The sequence below is a fragment of the Lactuca sativa genome, chromosome 8 (genome assembly GCF_002870075.4).
Source record: "Lactuca sativa cultivar Salinas chromosome 8, Lsat_Salinas_v11, whole genome shotgun sequence".
In the NCBI taxonomy this organism is placed as follows: domain Eukaryota; kingdom Viridiplantae; phylum Streptophyta; class Magnoliopsida; order Asterales; family Asteraceae; genus Lactuca; species Lactuca sativa.
Window position 1 is genome coordinate 110,415,282 of NC_056630.2, and position 16,309 is coordinate 110,431,590.

A 16,309-nucleotide genomic window follows, 5' to 3' on the forward strand; every position below is an offset into this window, starting at 1 on the left:
GTCAATTACGCTCAGCGTAGCTAAAACTAAGCCCTTCGTAGCATGTTGTTGTCTAACTTTTCCTACTAAGTGCTTAATACAGAAATTTAACCCTCCAAGCTTCCAATCTATACTAAATGGACGTCTTAATGGATCAAGTTTCTGACTTTATCCATTTGCATGCATACAAATAGCAATAATCTAAACCCTATGTCCAAAAAGCCTTCTATGGCTCAAAAGCTCATGCATGGATGGATGAAAGTGACCAAGCTCTCATTTTTATGACTTAGCAACCCTAAAAATGACTCGAAATGGGACTCCGATGATCTGTAGTAGCTCTTACTCCTATACACCATGGTTATGGGGAAAAAAGCATGAAATTCTTAAGCATAACTATATCTAACATAAACAACATCAAGGTGGAATCTTTATACCTTCCAGAGATGGATGGGTGGATGTAAATCCCAAATCTATACTGATTTGAGCTCGCAAGTGGTTCCATAATGATCTCCTTCCTTCAAAGGTGAACACAAAACGCTCCAAAGACTCAAAACTCACAAATAGGGATTAGGGTTTCTAAGGAGGTCATTTGCGAAGATGGAGACTAAAATGGAAGGGCCTCAAGGGGTTAGAGCCTTTAAATAGGGCTCACAACCCCAAGAATTAGGGTTTAGGTTTTGGGCTCCTACGCCCTACGTAGCTCCACCTACGCTATGCGTAGATTATTTAATCCCCGTGTCCAAGCTTCCCTCCAACACACTACGTAAGAGACTACCATATGCCCTGTGTAGGACCAAACTTCCCAACACTTAAACTTTAATATAAAGAAAAGAAATATACCTGCAAGGATTGAGTGTTACAATTTGCCTCCCACTTGAACTATATTTCATCCTCAAAATCTTCAGCTACGAATAGATCCGGATAGTGCTCAAGCATCTCCACCCAGGGCTCCCAAGTCCACTCGGAACGCTTTCTATGTTGCCACTGAACCTTGACCAAGCCACCTAGTTGTACAATGTCTTCGTCTTCTTATCCAGAATAGCCACTTGCCTCTCCATATAATTCAAGCGCTCATCGACATGAATTTCACCCAAGGTTCTAAATGGCGTGAAGCGTGGCGTGGCGGCAAGGTCAAGCCTCAAGCTTAACGAGTCATGGTGAGCCATGGTGTTTTTCAAGGCGTGATGTAAGGCGGCGATTTTGTATTAATTTAAAATTATATTACCACATAAATATAAATTTATATTAAATATAATTACTTTTTATAAGTGTTAGATCAATAATTAGTAACAAAAATTTAACGAAAACCACAATACCTGTATCTCCGATTAGAAAAGACAAAACAAAGAGCAAAAAACCGTGTCTCAAACGAAAAAAACACGCGCCATAACATGCCATAACGCGCCATGGCACGCCATATCACGCCTTGCCACGCGGCACGCCTAACAGCAACATTATGAGGCTTTTCGTAACGGCGGAGCCACGCCTCACGCCATAGCGAGCCTTGGCGCGCGCCATGGCGTGCATTTTAGAACACTAATTTCACCCAACGAGGACCACCACGGAATCATCAAACACACACATCAGAAGCTAAGAAACATGAAAGGTGTTGTGAATCTAACTAAGCTCCTCATGTAGATCCAATCGGTAGGCCACCTTGCCTACCCTGGGTACTACTCGGAACGGTCCAATAAATCGGGGGCCCAACTTTCCCCTCTTCCTAAAGCGTATCACACCCTTCCAAGAGGATACCTTCAGCAAAACCATGTCCCCAACCTCGAACTTCAGCTCGAACCGTCATCTATCAGCATAAATCCTCTTCTGGCTTGGAGTTGTCTGTAACCTCTGTCTGATCTATTGGATAAGCTCTATTGTATGGAGAACCACCTCAGTCCTCCCCATGACCCTGTGGCCGACCTTTTCCCAACAGACTGGAGTACGACACTTCCTCCCATACAGAAGCTCATACAACGATGCACCAATACTAGAATAATAATTGTTGCTGTAAGAAAACTCAGCTAGGGGAGGGTAGGAGTCCTAATTCCCATCGAAATTGATAACACAAGCACTTGACATATCCTTAAGCATCTGAATCGTCCGCTCACTCTGACCATCGGTCTAGGGGTGATAAGAAGTGTTGAAGAGTAGTCTTGTACCCAACTCCTCATGAAATCTCTGCCAAAATCGAGAATTAAAATGTACATCACAATCAGATACAATAGAAACTGGTACACCATGGCGACCGACAATCTCATGCACATACATGTTAGCCAATTTTTTGACTGAAGAACTCTTCCAAATGGCAAAAAAATGGGCACTCATGGTCAGACGATTGACAATGACCCGAATAGCATCGAATCCCTTGGTCGTCCTCGACAGCTTGGTGATGAAATCCATGGTTATCTGCTCTTATTTCCACATGGTAACCTCCAAGGACTGCAGCTTGCCATGCAGTCACTGGTGCTTTGCCTTGACCATTCGATAGGTCAAGCATCTCTCCACATACCATGTTATCTCCTACTTCATGCATGACCACCAATAATTGAGACTTAAGTCTTGATACATCTTCGTGGCTCCAGGGTGGATTAAGAACCTATACTTGTGTGGCTCCCCATCACTGTTTGATGGACCCCACCAAAAACCAGGACCAAACCCGCCCGCACTAGGTCAAAAGCCCATGACTATATGTGACAAATCTGCCGATCTGGCCCCTGATCCTCTCCTTCTTCCAATTTTCTTTCCTGATACCCTCGGACCGAGCATCCATAATCAAATATAGGAGTGGTGAGTTTATGGTCATCCTCAAACAAATTTATCGAACGGAAGTGCTAGCCGCCTTGCAACTTAAAGCGTCGATGACCATGTATGCCTTCCCTGGATAATAAAGAATCTCGCAGTCATAATCTCTGACTACATCTACCCATCTGTGCTGTCTCATGTTCAGATTTGACATATCCATAAGATATCTCAAGCTCTTATGATATGTGTAGATTATACAATGAACCCCATAGAGATAGTGTCACCAAAACTTGAGGGCGAATATCATGCCCCTCAACTCCAGATCATGCGTTGGATACCTAACCTCATCAGGCTTCAATTGCCTGGATGCACACATAATGAACCTGCCTTGTTGCATGAGTATTTTCCCCAAACCCGTAATCGATGCATCACAAAATACCACAAATCCTCAACACACTCAGAAAGTGTCAATATCCGGGCCTCATGTGACAACCCGAAATTTCTATCTTGTACAATAGGCCAACGTAATCAAAGTTAGACTCGTTTTTCTATCTTTTAACATTGTTTAGGGTCTATTTGAGTGTTCTAAACCTAGTACAATCAAGGTAGGATCCTAGGAATGGGATATCACGATGCATGTGAAGCACACTCGAGCCACACACTCCAACACATGGAGTGTGCAACCGCACACTTGAGTGTACGGCCACACACAGGTGTGTGCGGCCGCACACCCATTCCAGCCACACACTCCCACCTATAAATGTCACACTTAGTCATTTTGAACATTTTTCCCACTGCTTCAAAGCTAGAGCACGTTTCTTTCTCAAGTACCATCCACATCTTCATCTTGATCTTCATAAAAGTAAGTAATACTTCCTTGATTAGTTGATACTTGAAATTATCTAGCCTTCTTCTCCACTTAGATCCATGAAAAAACGTTTTTGGTGTTAGATCCCCAAGAACACCAAGAAAACACACTAAGTTTTGGACCATAATCACCTCTTTCAAGCCTCTATAACGTGTACACACTTATCACATCTAGTTATATGGTAAGAACACTTGAAATTATACATGAAAAACATCATTTTGTATGATCTTCAAGTGTGTGTGGCTGCACACACCATGGTGGCCGCACACACCCTTTTTAGGTCCCAAAATGGCAACAAACTTCATTTAAGGCTAAGGCATGGAGAATGAAGCCTTCCTAGATGTCCCTTATAGCTTAAAATAGGTATAGTTAGGATATACTACTTACTATTCCAAGTACAAATAATCACACAAGAGTCAGTTAATTCATGAGTCTATACTAATACATTACATACTATTTGAAGAGATACAATTATAGGAATACAATTACATAAATACTAATACATTACATATTGTATGAAGAGATACTAATAGATACAATTACAAGAGATACAATTACATGAGAGACAATTACAGGGATACAATTACATAGATACTATTACATACGTTACCGGACTTACCATTCCACACCCAAGGCTGTTAGCTACAGTAAGGAAAATGTACATCGACGGGTGTCTACGGTTGTACTGTTCGGCGAGTTTCCATGCCGTGAATATCCTAGTACAAAAGGATACAATTTAAGTTATTATATTATTTTCCGTATTACCTTTACTTTGTGTCACATTCACATAATCGATGAGGTAGATTAGAATTGAATAATAATAGTTGTTCAAGGAAAAACCTTCATTTATATAGAGGTTCAAACCTTCAAAATAGTTGGGTCTTGGTAGAAGACTACTTTCAAAATAGTCAGGTCTTGGTAGAAGACTACTTTCAAAACAGTCGGGTCTTGGTAGAAGATTACTTTTTATACTAGTAGGAAATATGGGATTTTCTAGGGTTTTCATACTTATACAAACTTTTCCTCAAAACAAGTACAAGTATTTTGTTACAAGTTTTATTTACAAATCAATGACATTAAATACTTATGAATTCACCAGCTTTATTGCTGATACTCACTTTCAAAATAACTTGTATTATCAGGTCACAAATAGACAGGTACGACGACCAGGTTTACTGAAGACGGAGCAGTCAAGACTCGCCTTTTATTTTGATTATTCATTATGTTGTTTTATACTATGAAAGAACACACTTGTAATTAAAATTATAATTTTAATGAAATGGATGATTTTGTTGCTTGTTTACTACTTTGCATTGTTGTGATACATTACATGACGTCCTCCGCCCCAGAACGTTTCCGCCGTTCTCGGTTTTGGGGTGTGACAGATTGGTATCAGAGCATTGTTTATAGTGAATCGAGTATATCAACCCATAACAGATATACTAACTATAAATACCATGGGATTAAAATACTCTGGCCAATAGTTTATACTTTTAAATAATAAAATATTTAACTAAATATACATGCCTGCATTCATACTAAAATCAATGTCACAATGACAAGAACAAAAGTATTACGATTGTTGAATATCACAAGTAAGCTCGGGGATGTATGGTCAGTCCTGGGAGTGGCATAGCCTGATCAACTATGCTGGCCTGAGGAGTGATTAGCATATGCCCAAGAGTGGTTGTGATATGGCAAAAAGTCTAAAAACTTACCAACACTACTATAATGAGAACACTAGAACAGAACATATGTCTAAAATACTATAGGAGTATTTTGTGTTACTCTAATTACTTATTTGAGAACTAAAAAGATCTTCATTACTAGGTCGATAGTTGCTAAGTGGATACGCTAAGGTTATATGTAACTAGGATGTCATAGACTTAGAATATGTGAAATTTTGCTTTACCCCAGTTCCTTGTGAATTTGGAGTTAAGGTTACTTATTCGAAGGCCTATCCTGTTTTGATTACATATAACTGGTATGCACGTTACAAATAGTGAAGTAACTAATGAAGATTATCTTATAACTATCTAGTTAGTATGTCTAATAATTATTTCTTTATCTCAATTCTCGCGTAGATAACATGGCTGGACTCCATCCCCACGACGACCCGTACTTCCCGAACGAAGGCAATGAAGGATGGTTTGAGGAAGAGCCAGATGATGATCATCCAATCCCTGTGGATGATCACCATGCCGAAGGATTTTCGGATGGTGCTAACTCTGAGCCTGAGGTTGAGAACCTACCCCTGATGACTCCCATTCCAAATCCTAACCCTCGTCCGGCTTTTCATGGCCCGACGCCTCCTTGGGTAGAATGCTTGGAGACATGGATCGAAGTGTAGAATCAGCCCATTCCATTTCATGGAGACCAAAGCTTCTATAACATAAGCGAAGGGGGCTCAGTAGACAGAGTTCTGCCAATCCTGGTCCATAGAGTTGCCCGAAACGAGATTCAGGGCAGGACAACTCTCCATCGTATCGCAGAGGTTGATGCCAATGCAGGAATGCATACCATCCGCACCAATCGCCTTGAACACACTCATGAGAGATATAAGAGAGACCATGAGACCCTGATACAAGCACTAGCTGAAACACGAGCCGAAGTCATAGAGCTCCGAGTATGCCAGAGGGTGTACGAAAGGCACATGCTTGATATGGAGCGTCAACTGGATGAACTAAGGGTTCACCAGAGGGATGACCATCACTAGTAGTAGATGCCTTACTTTATTTCCCTATTGAAAGGAATCGTTTTCCCGTCTATGTCTTATGTGGCATTTTTCTATGAAACTATCTGGTACTGTAGGTACTTTTAGTTAGGCCTTTATGCGGCCAAAACTTTTCTACTCCGGATATGATGTAAGACCTACTACAAGGTCAATTTTTCCCAAACTTATTACATCGTGAATATCAATGATATTGTCAGTCGGATAATTTCTGTGTCACTCTTGGTTCAAATACATTCATCATACTATCGTTGGAGTTTATCTGAAACCCACTATAGTCAAATTATTGGACTATGGTAATTTAACTCAAGAATCACTTCCAATTCTTGTCGAAGGTTGGATAGAAATCGTCTTGTAACCATTCTATGAACTTACTTCTACCCTAACTAGGACTACATCATTAGGATGTAGGTCAAACCCTCGAGAACATACTTATACTCTTTACATGAGCGATCGAAATACATCTAAGTTCAACCATAATCGCTCACGAACTCATTTTCTTTTCACGTAATAGAATCATGTCGCCGAAGAAAAGTAATCAACCCATCGACCAAACAACAACTCTTCAGGTTGATGCAACTACCTTTCAATCCGCAGTCTCAACTGCTGTGACAGCTGTTCTGACTCACCTTCACGCTAACAACGCAAATGTTAGCGGGATGGTTATCAATAATTCCACTAAAAGTAACAACCAAGTATATCAACGAGTATCAAACTACCCCGACACCTCGAATCTCAAACCCAAGAGTAATAAACGAAAATTTTGGGATAGATCTAAAGGCAAATCACCTCGAGGGACAAACAAGAAACAATCACCGATGGCAGCCTTCGCGGCCACGATGTCTGTCACTCCTACTACCATCCCTACTAGTATCCCAGTTATCCCTAACCCAGCCAGACAGTATGCTGGTAATCTCCCAAAGTGCAACAAATGCAACTATCACCATCATGGACCTTGTCAGGAAATGTAGTGCTTAAACTGCAACAAAAAGGGGCACACTATCCCTTTCTGCAAGACTCGGATCCAACACATTACTTCAACCACCAATGTTGAAATTTCTCGGATATGCCATATATGTGGTGTAATGGGACATTTCAAAAGGGACTGCCCAACAGAGAAGGGTGACGGGGGAAAAAGAGGAGTTTGACCCTAGAACAACAAAAGACAGCTAAGGACCCTACTATAATATAAGAACACTTCAAATCGGCAGTACTTTAGTATGCTTTCAAGCTGTTTAAAACTAGTGCAACTCTAGTCCTATCTTTTGCGAGATTCCGTCAGTCAAGGAACCTCGCGCTGTGTATACTATCTTTTGTAGTATACCTTATTAGCAACAGTAGTCTTGTAGTTAATCTAAAGTACTGTAACTCTGTTAAAAGTTGCACTTTTGTGTTCTGTCTGTAATGCCTTTATGATATAATCTAATTCCTTTATATTCCAAGTAAGTCCGATACTATCAGATAACTTGAGTCAATTCGACCCTCACAATACCAGTTCGTGCGCACATCTCTTTCTCCAAAATCGCCTTTCTAGCGAAGCCGTCATTTCAGAACTCCGAGGTACTCATGCATAGAGTACCTTGTGTTTCGTATTCCTTCCAAAGAAACCTCAACAAACCTCCCCGGAGTACCACTCGTATAGTACGCCAAGTTCAATACAAGGAACCTTACGGTTGATCTATCGCTGAAGAATGTATACACAAGGGTGGTATATAATCAAGGTTCTACAAGTTTAGAATTGATGCTTCCAATTTAACTTTTTTCCCTTGTTTGGATGTGAGCTTAAAGAAGAATCATTTATTCGACTACCTTTTCAATCTTAATTATATACGACTCGTATACACAAGACTGTGATTGATGAACCATGTATGACTTCTAATATGAACTTCAGGATGGAGACTGCCCAAGACTACGAGTGAGCGTGCTGTCATGCGAACAACCCTAGAATCCAATCAAATACTACCCCTATAACCAGATCGACCTAGAGTCTGACCCCCACAGAGATGCAAGAACTGTCAGGTCAAACTTAACGAACTACTCAGCAATGGAATGGATAGACCAAGCTTCTCACCTTAGAGAGCTCCGGTCTTGTACTTCAAGAAAAAAGCCGAATTGTTTCGTAGGTCCATCGACTTCAGAGACATCGACAAGATCTCCATTAGAAATCATTACCATCTGCCTCGCATAGAAGAATTGGTTGAACAACCGCAAGGAACAAATTACCTTTCAGAAATGAACCTGAGATTCGAATATCACTAGTTACGAGTGTTAGTGAAGGATGCCCGACGTCGATCTTCCAAAATCGATGCGGACACTACGAGTCCGTAGTGATACCCCCCCTGATAAGGCCAATGCGTCCGTAGTATTCATGAACCTGATGAATAGGGTATGTTGTCCTTACTTGGATCAGTTCGTCATTATCCTTGTAAATGACCTACTTACCTACTCTCATAGTAAAAAAGAGCATAGAAGCATCCGCGACTCAACTTACCCCGTGATTTCAGTAACGTACATTCTACCCTCCATGTCTCGAACTTGAAAAAGTATCTGTCCGACGAGACTCTTGTGATCCCACTCGACGATATCGGGTACAACAAGTTTCAATCTACAGCTCAAAATGCTCCATTTGACCTACAGTCAAACTTTGTCAAAGTCAACGGTCAACCTTCAACGGTCAAAAAGTTAGCATTCAACTTCCAGCCGATCTCCAATCCACAAAACAGCTCTATGCCCAACGTAGAGCCTAAGGTGGCAAAATAGAACAGAAAAGAGCTACGTGCAATGTAGCTACAACTATGTTCTGCGTAGTACAATGTTGTCCAACTTTTCCTATTAAGTGCTTAATACAAAAAGTTAACCTTCCAAGCTTCGAGATCTATACTAAATTGACATCTTAATGGATAAAGTCTCTGACTTTATCCATTTGCATGCATACAAAGAGCACTAATCCAAAACCTAGGTCCAAAAAGCCTTCTATGGCTAAAAATCTCATGCATGGATGGATGAGAGTGACAAATCTCTCATTTTTGTTACTTAGCAACCCCAAAAATGACTAGGAATGGTAATCCAATGGTCTAGAGTAGCTCTTACTCATATACACCATGGTTATGGGGACAAAAGTATGAAATTCTTAAGCATAACTAGATCTAACATAAACAACATCAAATTGGAAACTTTTTACCTTCTGGAGATGGATGAGTGGATGCAAATCCTAGATCTATGCTGATTTAAGCTCCCAAGTGATTGCACAATGCTCTTATTGTTGGATTAGTGTCTAAGTCCATAACTATTTTGGTATGTACTTGACCCGATGGTGCATGGTCCTTTTGGGTTGCCTTCACCAAAGCAACTTGATAGGATGAATTATGGAGAGAAAGGATTAAATATGATTTATTAATATATTATGAGAATAATACATTAAAGGAGAAATCATATTGTTTAATTAATATTAGTCAAGAATTAATAAGAATTAAGTTTGTGACTAAAAGACATTAATTAAGCTTAAGGGACTAGAACTGTCAATTGTGTGATAGTTGAATATTGGGCTAATGGACTCCATATTAAAGGGGTGGACGAATTCTATGGGGAAACCCATTAGAAATCGTCCAAAGGCCTTTAAGAAAGGAGTACATGGGTTGCTTTGGGCCTAAGTATCCAAATTAGGGTTTCCTTGTTAGATAACCCTAATAGCCTAACTATTTAAGGAACCCTTAAGCCCCAAAAACGTGTAGAAGTTGTTCTCTAGGGTTTCCACACGTTTTGGGCAGCCTCCTTCTCTTCTCTTCTTCATCCTCTTGCTCTTGGTGTTTATGAACCATTAGAGGAGTGACATTTGTGACTCTAAGCTTTCTAAAGTCATTACAAGAAGGATTTGAGATTGTTATTACTACATAACAATCAAGGTATGATCTAAAGCCTAATTCATATGTTATATTGATTATCATATATTAGATCTAGGGTTTATAGTCTTGGATGAATTGCATGTACAATAGAGAAACCTAGATCCAAGCATTAGGGTTTGTATGAGCACATAGGATGTTCTTATGGCTAAAACCCATCACTTATTCATTTAAAGGTGAACACAAAACACTCCAAAGGCTCAAAACTCAAAAATGGGGATTATGGTTTCTAACAGGGTTGTTTGGGAGGATGGGGGCTGAGAATGGAAGGGCCTCAAGGGGTTAAAGCCTTCAAATAGAGCTCACAATGTAACGCCCGCAGATCCGGGCCAGTCAATTTAAAGACAATGAGCGTCAAAATTAAAGTGTGATATAAGCCTGATATCTTTACATAAAGTTTTAGTGGTCGAAACAAGAATTCTGGGGATATAAAGAACACCGAAATCCGAGTTATAACGAAGAAGTTATGACCCGTCGAAGTTTCGCGACGAAATCGGCACGATACCGAGAAGCATAAATAGTGAATTTACGATAGAGCGACTTTTAGCCTTAGCGATCTAAAAAAATTCGTAGAATATGTTAAACCGAGAGCATCCATAAAAAGAACGCCCAAATCTGACTTCGTATGAGGAAGTTATGATTTTTCGAAGTTTCGGCTTAGCTGTGTACAACCTGAAGTTTGAATATTAGATCGAGCGGTTTCTAGCCAACACAATCTAAACGAGAATCGAAGATCTGGTTAATAGTAGTGTAACGATAAAAAGACAGACGAAAACGGACGTCGGATGAAGAAGTTATGAGATTTTAACGGACCAATCCTATCGTGACCTGTTAACAATATAACTTTTAAAATAAAGTCAAAATTAGCCGACGAAGTTTAAAGGAAAGTTGTAGAGTACGTTTCCATCTACGCGTGGATATAAAGAATTTCGAAAACGGAGCTCGTATGCGTAAGTTATAAATTTTAGAAATCGAGTGTGCAATTTGCGAAACCTGATGTGAACTAGATGACGTGGCAGCATCTGGGCCGTCGCTTGTTGATCACGGCTCAGCCTTCAGATTCGGACACTTGGCTCGCATGCACAGAGCGTACAAGAAGAACGCAACGCATCCAAAGAACGCCTCGCGTCCGAAGGAAATGCTGCGCGTACTTTGTATCTTTCATGCGGTCCGAGAGATAGCCACTTCGCCCCAGCAACCTTGCAACACGCGTCTCTACGCCCCGCGTAGATCAAACGAACGCAACGCGTTTAACGAGGGCTCACAGCTATAAATAAAAGGGCGAGGCCATTTGATTTTCCACACCTTTCTCACTTCTCTCTCTCTCACTACTTTCTCACTCTAGCCTATCCTAACCCCCCCCCCCTAAACCCTAGGGAACCCCCTAGCACCCGAAGGAAGCCCCGAGGCTCCCAGAGTCCCAAGAAAAATGATCTTTCGTTTTAGAAACGCTGCTCCAAGCAAAGCTCGGTTTTCTTTAAAACCTACTGTAAGTGAGCTACGCCTATGAAATTTTTAATATAGTTTTTAAATAATTATAGTAATGTGATTAGGTCCTTAGAATATTTAATTAGGCTATTATTATGGGTTATATAATGCCGTTATAATATCTTTTTAACCACTGGCGGTACGGGGGATCCGATTTGCAGGACCGCTTGGGTTGCTGGATTCTGAAGTACTTATATGCCAAAATGATCATTCCCTCCGTTGTTCCATGTCTGGCCTCGTCTGTATATAGTGGGTGAAAAGTATTATGGCGTGCTTATATAATACTAATAATAGCTAGACTATTAATTAGTCTCGGTGAATATTAAACTAAACCCTAGTGGTAGCGATACTAGGTTTTGTCGAGGGAAATTGTTTTGAGAGTAACGAAGTGCTGTTCGAGTGCCGAGTCACCACCTTCTCAAGTGAGTGAATAGTTACTTTCATCTTACACATAGATATGAAGTATTTTATATAAATTATGTGTTATGTGTGCATATTGTCTGAATACGTGCTGTCTATGTTGGATGAACGATTTTATACATGTTTTAAATGATTTAAACTGTATATGTCTTTTATATCTACAAAATATTTTGGGTAAAACATGCGTAGATGAATGATGAGGGATGGAGGCTGAAATAAAGGAACATTTGTAGTTTGGACCTAGTGCCCTACATGTGAACATTGGTAGCAATGGACCTAGTACCCTATAGATGAGCATTGGCAGCTGTGCCAAAATCTGTAGATGTTTTAGATCTACGATAAACATCCTAGCAGCTGCACTCTAAGGATAGTATCGACAGCTGTGCCTAATAGAGAACATTATAACCATGACAATAGCGCTTAAGTGACAGTACTAGTAGAAATGCCTCATAGAGAATGTCACAATTTTGGCAGTTGCGCCTAAGTGATAATATTAGCAGCTGTGCTTGACAACTGTGTCATTGGCAATGTTGGACTTCGTGCTGTTTCCTTAGGAATGAAAGAACGATGAGTAGCCGATTCTTAGGGTAAATCCTTAAGAAGATAATGGGGATGGGTAATTGGGTTGATTGTATGATGTTTAAACATAATAATTGTATTATTGTGGGTTGAAAACCCTATATACTCACCAGGTTTCCCAACCTGATCCACTCGGTTTATTTATATCACAGGTGTTGATATGAAGTCACATTAAACTGAAAGATTAAGGAGATATAAATCACTAGTGATAATGAATGTAAGTTCTGTTTATGCTTATGTTTCTGTATTGACGATGACATCCCAAATGTTTTAAAATGATTAAAAATACTTTTCTTCGAAAATGCTTTGATAACGTATTTATCATGTTTTACTGGGAACAAATTCCGCAACATTTTTATTAAAAGAGGTACTCTGATTTTTATAAAGCATAAACAAAATCGGTCTTTTCTGTCCGTGAAAATGGGGATGTCACGGTTGGTATCAGAGCATTAGTTTAAGCGAACTAGGAGTTTGTAGGATTCTAGACTTAAACTTAGAATGCTAAGCGATGATTGTGAGGTGTGAGCACTAGCTTATTTTAGAAATTGTGCCTAAAATGCTTTTATGTGCTAAATGCTTTGTGCCTGATATGCTATTATTTGTTCGGATCTATGGTCTATTGCCGACCAAATCTGGAAACCTTATGTGTTTAGGATTCTAAACGTATTACTACGATATTAGAACTAACATGTAAATGCATCGGAGGGATAAGGATGATTTAAACGTCTATCCTAAGTAAAGATCTAAATTCACCCTATTCGGTGTAAAGATCAAAATGGCAAGAACCCGCACTGGTGCCGGGAATGCAAATGGGGACAAGAATCAACCTCTAGTGATTGAGCAAATACCCGTTATGGTAGCCGCTCCAGAGCCAATCACCATGGACGGAGTGCAAGCGATGATCCCGACGATGTTGGATCATCAAATGGAGGAAACCAGACGTTTGCTTCAACAAAATCGAGAAGAACTTACGATGCCAGTTGAACAACCCGAATTGAACGATGTTGGATCATCAGTGGGACCGTTGGTCAAGCCAACCCACCAATAGTTCGGCAAAACAAATAGGATTACAGAGTCGAGAGGAATGGATGAAAGTACAAGGATTTTCTGACTTGCAAGCCATCGACTTTAACTGGAAAGGAAGATCCGATCGGGGTCATGGATTGGATCTCGGAGATGGAGTTAGCTTTCATGACGTGTGGTTGCAGAGGCAAACTAAAAACCATGTTTGCGGTACGCCAGTTCAGAGGAGGCGCGGTTCGTTGGTGGAACACTCTAAGGAAGACTCTAAGCCCCAATGAGCCCCTGCAACTGACGTGGGCAGAGTTTTTGGTGCAGTTCAAACGCAAGTACTGCTCAGCCCAAAATTTGCTCAAGCTAGAAAACCAATTACTAACCCTGAAGAAAGGAAGCATGTCAATTGATGAATACACCAACAACTTCACTGAGAAGATGGAGTTCACCTTGCATCTTATTCCGGATGAGCTGAAAAAAATCGACAAGTACGCAAAGGGACTTCCATGGGAGTACGCGGTGTCAGTGCATCAGGCACCTACTCTGGAGGCAATTATCTGGGCTGCCAAGTCCATGGAGGAGATGATCAAGGGAAGAGCCGCCCGCAAGATTGAGGTTGGCATAAATAGGAAATTCGAAGGATCGGCAAGGCCTTATGAGAAGAGAAATTTCAATACAAGGAAGTTTAAAGGAGGAAGAAGTGAAGAAAGATGGTGCGAGAAGTGCAAAAAGAAGCACACTGGAAAATGCGGTGAGGAGGTGACTTGTTTCAAGTGTGGGAAGCATGGGCATTATGCTAAAGAGTGTACATTCAACCAGAAGGGTGTGCTACGGATGTAACGAGGAAGGGCACTTCAATAAAGACTGCCCAAAGAGAGAGGGGCTACAAAGCCAAATGTGCCACCAAAGCCAAAGGCGAGAGCATTTCAAATGATCCTTGACGAAGCAGATGGAAATGAAAGGGATCAGGAATGAGGATCTATGAAGTAGTCGTGTAGATAGTACTATGTGGTATAGCCTATTAGAGGCATAGTATAGGTTGAACTTGAACACCTATGTAATAGTTTCAAGGAATAATATAAAAACCTTCGTTTTGTTATCTGATGTGTCAAGTTGTTATGTGATATTCTTATATGGTGACTTGGATGAACTGCGATACAATACTTGGGACGAGTATGAGTAGGTGTGAATGGTAGTAGAGGCCTATGCTACCGGAAGCACAGGACTCACACTTGGATCATGGAAAGTCACAAGGTTACCAAGGAGCTAGTAATTGATTCCGTTGTATTCGAGTAAGTCGTTATCATCATTTCGGTAATGACTAAGAAGATTGTTGTTATTCCGACCCTAGTGGTCATATCAAATTGAGTCCGAATAAGACGAGTATGTGAAGTGGTCCAGAGAACCAAGTTCGATGTAGCATCTGATTTAAGCCGGAAGATTGAAATAAAATATAATCAAGGTGATCAGTAGAGGCATCACGATAGTTGCTTGTAGCTAGAAATGCTACCTTTTAAGATGTGATTAGAACATTAAGGAAGGTATAGTCTATTTTGGAATTTGACTCTAAAAGACCTGAGTCCAGGCAATGCATCATATGATGAGAGGTCATTAGAACATGACCCATCGGTCTATTATGATAATCTAAGGAAGAAACTTATCTCAAGTTTAAAGAAGGAGTCTCCAGTAAGGATCAAGATTGTGACTTGAAGGTCATAGTTTAGAGTCTAACATAATTTAGAGAGTGGGTGCAAGATCGAAGTTATGGTTATTACCTAGGATGAATAAATAGCATATGGAATCATTATACACGCCCTATTTTGTTGATGATTTCGGGACGTAATCATCCTAAGGGGGACATAATTGTAACGCCCGTAGATCCGAGCTAGTTAATTTAGATACAATGAGCGTCAAAATTAAAGTGTTAGATAAGCCCACTATCTTTACATAAAGTTTTAGTGGTCGAAACAGGGATTTCGAGGATATAAAGACGCCGATATTCGAGTTATAACGAAGAAGTTATGACCCGTCAAAGTTTTGCGACGGAACCGACACGATACCGGGAAGCATAAATAGTGAATTTATGATAGAGCGACTTTTAGCCTTAGAGATCTAAACAAAAGTCATAGAATATGTTAAACCGAGAGCATCTATAAAAAGAACACCCGAATCTGACTTCGTATGAGGAAGTTATAATTTTTCGAAGTTTCAGCTTAGTAGTGTACAACCCGAAGTTCGAATATTAGATCGAGCGGTTTCTAGCCGACACAACCTAAATGAGAATCAAAGATCTTGTTAATAGTATCGTAACGATAAAAAGACAGACGAAAACAAACGTCAGATGAAGAAGTTATGAGATTTTAACGGACCAATCCTGTCCCGACCTGTTAATATTATAACTTTCAAAATAAAGTCAAAATAAGCCGACAAAGTCTAAATGAAAGTTGTAGAGTACGTTTCCATCTACACGTGGATATAAAGAATGTGGAAAACGGAGCTCGTATGCGAAAGTTATGATTTTTAGAAGTCGAGTGTGCAATTTGTGAAACCTGATGCGATCTAGATGACGTGGCAACATCTAGGCCGTCGCTT